This window comes from Ambystoma mexicanum, chromosome 10, assembly GCF_040938575.1.
Source record: "Ambystoma mexicanum isolate Mex_15411 chromosome 10, UKY_AmexF1_1, whole genome shotgun sequence".
Lineage (NCBI taxonomy): Eukaryota > Metazoa > Chordata > Amphibia > Caudata > Ambystomatidae > Ambystoma > Ambystoma mexicanum.
In genome coordinates, this window is record NC_090932.1 from 368,397,731 (window position 1) to 368,404,263 (window position 6,533).

The window sequence follows — 6,533 nt, forward strand, 5'->3', positions numbered from 1 at the left end:
ACTCGGCAATGTGCCTAGTATAGACTGGCGGCAGCAGATGCTTTTTTGTGTAATGTTATAATTTTTACTGGGCCATACCGCGCTTACCGCGTTTGGCTCATGACTGTGTCTAGTTTACGTTATGGACATGCCACAAGGTCCTTTGTCTACTCCTTTGGCCATTTTGTCCATTGGTCTTGCCCTGGGAATTCCTTATTTGGGCATGCAGTTGCCTGTGAAAGCGGCGTCTTTCACAGAATACTGCACGTCACGTGTATAGGAACCCCTGGAAGTGGACTGGGACTGTCTGGTCCCAATCCGCACTACTGGTGCCAGGATGTCTGGTGTGCACAAGGGCATGGGAGCCACAGTTGCCCATGGTTGGACCACTGCTGGGGTGCATGAGTGGGGCAAATCTCCTTATTGGCTGGCTCGGTGTGAGTGCTCACCGGACTTGTGGCTATGAGAAGGGGTCCTGAATGCAGACCCGTAGATCAGCAACAGGTCTGAATCTACTTGTAGACAGAGCTAAGTATCCAGACGAGTAGAGCAGACCCAAGCACTATCCGGAACTGCAGAGAAGATGGTTGGAACCCTGAGGCTGCTTTTGTCCAGGTAGAGTCCTGCTTTGTGCTCAATCTGCGAAGACCTGTGAAGGTGCTTCAAACCCTTGGAGTGGTTGGACCAATCACTAAACTCCTCCTGGTTTCCCTGCAAAAGAGCCTGTTCGGAAGTGTCCTGAGCCATCCAATGGACTGTCCAGCTCAAACCTTGGCACCCATAAAGGAGTGTTGTCTTATCAAGATTTTCCTCGAACCATTCAGGAATCCTATCATGCACTGCATCTTCTTGCCAAATGTCATCTTCTCAGCTACTTAGGGGCCTGCGAGGGAAGCATCCATCAGATCACATGAGTTGGGTGCGCCTGCATCATTGTGCGACAGTGATGGTTGTGGAAGGCAGTTTTTACGCATTCTGTCTTGTGCCCGAAGAGTGTCAGCAACAGTGTTTTTTTGTTCTGCAACCGAGACAAGAGATACAGCTCCTGGTGGAAACTGGGTGTGCATCTATACCGGCAGCCCCTGTGTACTTTGAAGCCGAATCAAGGGTGTGAAATCGTTCCTCTGGTGACCCCCTCCAGCCCTGCCAAGTTGAACCTGAATCGAACTAAGGGAGGTGAGTACTGACACCACTTACCGGTGGCCCCTTGGTTATCCATTGTATTTTACACACAGGGGATCCCTCGATAGTTGGGAATAGCTTTGTTCATCACAGCAGATCCTCTCCTCACTCTTGGAACCTGTTTTTACCCTTCAAAATTCTGTCTCTTCCTTTGCCAGATCCTTAGAAACTGTACTTTGTGACTTAACGCATGACCGAGCGGTTTTACGCGCGCATCAAACATTGAGCACAAGGCTCCATACATCGTAAATCTGGACTTATAAAGTTTGAGTTATCCATCTCTGAAGATTGTCGATGGTATACATTTTACCTGCCCTTTGCCCTTACAGGTTTTGGCAGGATTACGGCATTGACCAAAGTGACTATATATATATTTTTCAAAGTGTGTTGTTTGAGTGGTGATTTTACTGTATTTTTCACTATTCACTTGTGTCTATTCTTGCACCTAATAAAATGTATATTTTTGCATGCTACTGTCTAAGGGTAATTCTTGGTGTGTTACTGGGTGTGCTCATCAAATGCCTCAGATCACCCCCACTCACCCTGCGACCTAGCCTTGACTGCTCTCGAAGCTACCGTGAATTGGTCTAGCTATCGTCCCAGAAGTGTTCCCTGTTTCACTAACAAGGGAGGTCTCCTAACATCTGTTCACCAGAGCATAGTTTAGAAATCCATTGTAACACTCTTACTTTGAGCTCCATCTGCAGAAGTTTGTCGTCTTCCCAATAGTTCTAAAATTGGAAAGGTAACCTCCCTGTTATGTGGGATTGAGACAGATGATTTGAACATTGCAAGATCACTGACAGTTCCATTCTCCACAATCAGATCCTGTGACCACTTCCATTCAGACATAGAAATAAAAATAGTAAATTGTAGATTTTCCATGTGTGCCAAAAATGTATGGTTTCCAGGGTGGTTCCAACCTTTCATTCATGAATGTAAGATTCCAGTGGAAAGAATCACTGAATATTATAATTAAGCCATCACTGACATAGTAATGCTGTTTAAAAAGAGGGATCAGGATGCCATATCCAGCATTCTCTTCCCATTGACATATCCTAGCTTAGCATTGAAATCATCACAGATGATCTAAGGTGGTAATTGCATGCCAAGAGAATGTACACATTTTGTATCAAAATATTCAGAGATTTGCAAAAGGGGACTTTATCGTGACCAGTAGTGAAGCATAGGAATTAATCAGATGAATCAGATAAAAACAAGTATCTGGCTATACTCCAATTTGACCAGGATAATTGTGAGGCCACCAGAATTCCTGCCATGACAATTAGGCTTGGCAGGGGGACAATTACATTTGTAGCCTCTAGATGTATATTTTCATTTTGGTCATTTTCATTGTAAACATATTAAAGAGTATAATTGTATGAATAGCAAGTATCGAATACCCTCTTACAGTTTTTTACTGGATCCTGTAATATGTCAAGACATTGCATTTAACTGAAATGAAGCAGGATAATTGCAAATATGTTCATCCAGGAAACGATTTTGAGAAACTGTGTGTCAATACATTTTCAAACAAAAGGTTTTGGTTTCTATAAAATATTTATTAGATAAAGATAAAATAGGAAATCTTTATATCACAAAAATATAATTGATTCCAATTTGTAAAGGTTGAAACACTTTGAGCTGATAGAACATTTAATGATGTGTACTGAATAATGTTGATTGTCTGGGTGGATCCCATATAACATTTATGCTTAAGTAATTGAATATCTGTTTGTTGCTGAAATTATAGAATATCCTCAAACCTCTGAAAGGAAAACACCTTTCTGGATATCCATAAATATTTTTTTCAAAGTAAAAGTTCTCATAGGGTGGTGCATTTGTACAATTAGACATTCTAGCTTCCTTCCCACATTCTTCTCCTCTGCCCATCTGATGTTACCCTCTCTCCTTCCGCCGACCTCCGCTCTCTGATGTTACTACCTTCTTTCTTACCACTGTTCCATCTCTAATGTACATTCTCCACACTGCTCTTCTCCCGCTTCTGCACTAATACTGCTAGTATTTGCACTACTACTACTTTCATTTCTCCACACCATTGACATCTCCACTAGTAGTCCTTTGCTCCACCATTTGATGTTATTTCTCATCTCCTCTTACTACATCTCTTTCCCATTACCACCACTCCTCCCACACGAGTACTCCACCTATGCTACTACCACTGCTAGTCTTACCAAAACTGCGCTCCGACCTTCCACTATTAATTCCTCCCACAACTACTACTCTCCTCTCCACCAAACTCAGCAATATGGTGGCCTGCTCATCCTTCCAGTACACTCACACTCGCTACTGTCAGCCCGCCCACTTGCACTTTTCTTCTACACCCCTCTCCTCGCATCCAACTCCTAGACCCATTTCTACTAGCCTCAGTCTCTCCTAACACTCACACCGTTTCCCATTAACTACTATTCCAGTCCCTTACTCCTATCTCCCACACCATCTCTCTCTCTCTTTCACACCATCTATACACCCCCTAGTGTCCGCACTAGAATACACTACATGGCATACAACTGGTACCGCTCTCTATAAAATACCTCACTTTTGCTAAACTTTCCAACACTCCCGTCCTCCATCCGTCCTCTGCCTGGTCTCTCATTCCACTTTCAGAGCCTACTGTGAACTCAGCTGTACAACCCACACACTGCACATCCTGCTGTCCTTTTTATACTGTAGAGCTGATGGTTTTGTGTCTTTCTCAATACCCCATTGGCTGCAGCGCTCACCTGACACCCTGCACCAATCAGTGCATGTGTTTTCCCTAGCTGAAAGGCTTCAAAACCCGTCTAAGCCCTCCCCCTTTTCCAGCAAGGTTTTACAGACAGTCTCTGATAGTTTTCTGGGTGTTGGGTGTTTTCTGTCGTGCTGTTGGCCTGGAGGGAAGTCTTTATTCTTTTGTGATGAGTACTGTGCGTCTGTGAAGTGCTGGTCGCTTCTGTGATATGGTCAAGGCTCCTTGGTCAACTCTAATGCTGTGTTGTTGTTTTCCTGTTTGCATGACTGCAGCCTGGGTTTGCTTGGCTGCTTCCAAGTGTGGTTGTGAAACAGCAAAGAAGGAACTGTTGTTAGCGGCTATATAGGGATGCATTGAGAGATAAAATGTGGTACCATCAGTAACATTTGTAGCACAGCGGTTGGAAACTGGGGGACTCCTACTTCACATATCTGGGGCAGGGCTAGTTCTGACTTTTGTTTTGGTGAGTTTCCTGCTCAAGATTGGGAAGGGTCCCTCTTCTCCCCCTTTTACAGGGACATGACCCTGACCCTGCCACATAGTTTTAATATATGTTTCAGAGACATTGATTATTTGCTACGATAACATTTTGGTTTGCTTGTGCTGCCTTCATCTTTACAAGATAATAAATGGACGACTCAAATGTGATGTTGAGAGGAATGTGTGGCTTCTTAAGCTGACCCTGTTGCAAGATCACAGTCCAGCATAAATATAAACTACTATGCTCGCCAGGCTTCGTGCTGGAAATCATGGACTACAAGGTTAGTTATATTTGGGTGGGAACAAGAACAGTATTCTTTTAATATAATCATCCTTATTGTGACTTGTTGTGCTTCCTTTCCCTCTGCTTTAGGTTTGGATGGTAACCAGGGCAGTGCACATTATGTTTATTATAACTATGACTTCTTATGATTCCTTAGGTTTCCCTCTACACTGTGTTTTATGTGTGAGTCGTAACCAGGATAGTGGTCACTTCTTTTATGATAACCATGCTTTATTCTACCTCCTTGGACTTCCATACACCCTATTCTCTCCAATATCACATCCAATACATGACTCACCTTTTGCACTCTATGGATGAATTGTGTTTTTACAAAAGTCTGTATGGGTGAACAGGGGCTTACTTGAGTCCAGACTACACTGGAATCCCCCGACCTCAATCCTACTGTGTTGACCTGGAGCAACCAAAGAAGCACCCCAAACATGTGCAAAAGCCCAGTAACAGGACGAATCTCTTACAGAGCATTTCAAACATTTGGTGGCAGGTCTTGCCCCACAAAACCTGTGCAAGTCATACAATCTACATTCAGAAGGTGATGCACATGGTTGTGGGGTACAATGTGGCCACGACCAATATTTGAAATGACTGTATGTCCCATACAATCATGTTATGTTATGTCACTAGCTTTTATACAGTGCCAGTATCCCAACAAATACAATTAATAAATACATGCTACACCTGTTGGCAAACGTTTTATTGCCAGAGCACAAAAATATCACAGAACAGTACGGTGGAGGGTATGCAGTAGTTGACCTAAGAGTTTTCTAATGTACAATGGAACTAAAGGAGGGGAAGGAACAGTCAGAATTGGCGAAGGAAGAAGTGGGCAGTGGGCCAGCCATTGGTCTTGATAGTTAGGGTCGATTACAAGGGCAGATGGACATCTCTCAGTGGACCAGCCATTGGTCCTTTGTAATTAAGGTGGGCAGGTGGGTCAAAGAGAGGGTATGGAGGAGCCACGCTTTCCTCTTTTGCATCTGCAAGACTTTTTAATTTGATTTTGTTTGGTGACTCTCAAAAAGTGTGTGCACACAGACAATGATCTTGTTCCAAGCACAAACAGGAAAGCCTGCCTTGTTGTCCAAAGTATTCATGTCCACTCACTTTCACCACTACTCATACTGCTCAGAAGTGACAAAATGTTGGAATAATGTGTGAGCCATATCACTACAGAAGTGCTTGCACATGTTAATAATGGCTTGCTCATCGTCTGCTGAAATGGTTTTCTGTGCATAATTAGGCAACGGTTTACCTAGACTCTTCTTCCTCAGAGCTACTGGGGTGCGACGCGGGAGCTTGCTAGGTAAGGCATCAAATGGGGAAGGGACTGGAATTCAGTAGTACCAAAGTGCTGCCACCTGGGCAAGATGTTGGTGGGACCTCATGGGCATGGAGGAGGAGATGGTGGGGTACCTGTGTCAGTCTAGATGAGCAGAATGTTGAACTCAATCTTTAAGATGCTGGGCACGTCAGGTCTGGTAAACCACCGTTCCAACATTGCCCTTCTGAGGCTCCTCGATAAAATCAGACTCACAGATGGTAGGAGGGAGTAGGCATGTGGGGAAGCAAATTAGAAAAGGGGTGGAAGACAGTGGTGCTAAAGAGCTGGCAATGGTGCAAGGTGCCAGTTTGATATGTATGGATATGAGTGAAGAGAGGTTGAAGCTCTATCTGGGTCCTGTTGAAAATGACGTCATGTCTGGTGCAGTCTCTGCTCCAATGTCACCCTCCTGATGGGCATCAACAAATTCAAATTCAGATTTGGGGGAAGGCACCCCCTTGCTCTCAACCATCATATCCGATGTGTCTCTGCGTTGCTGCAAAAGACGTCAGTGATCC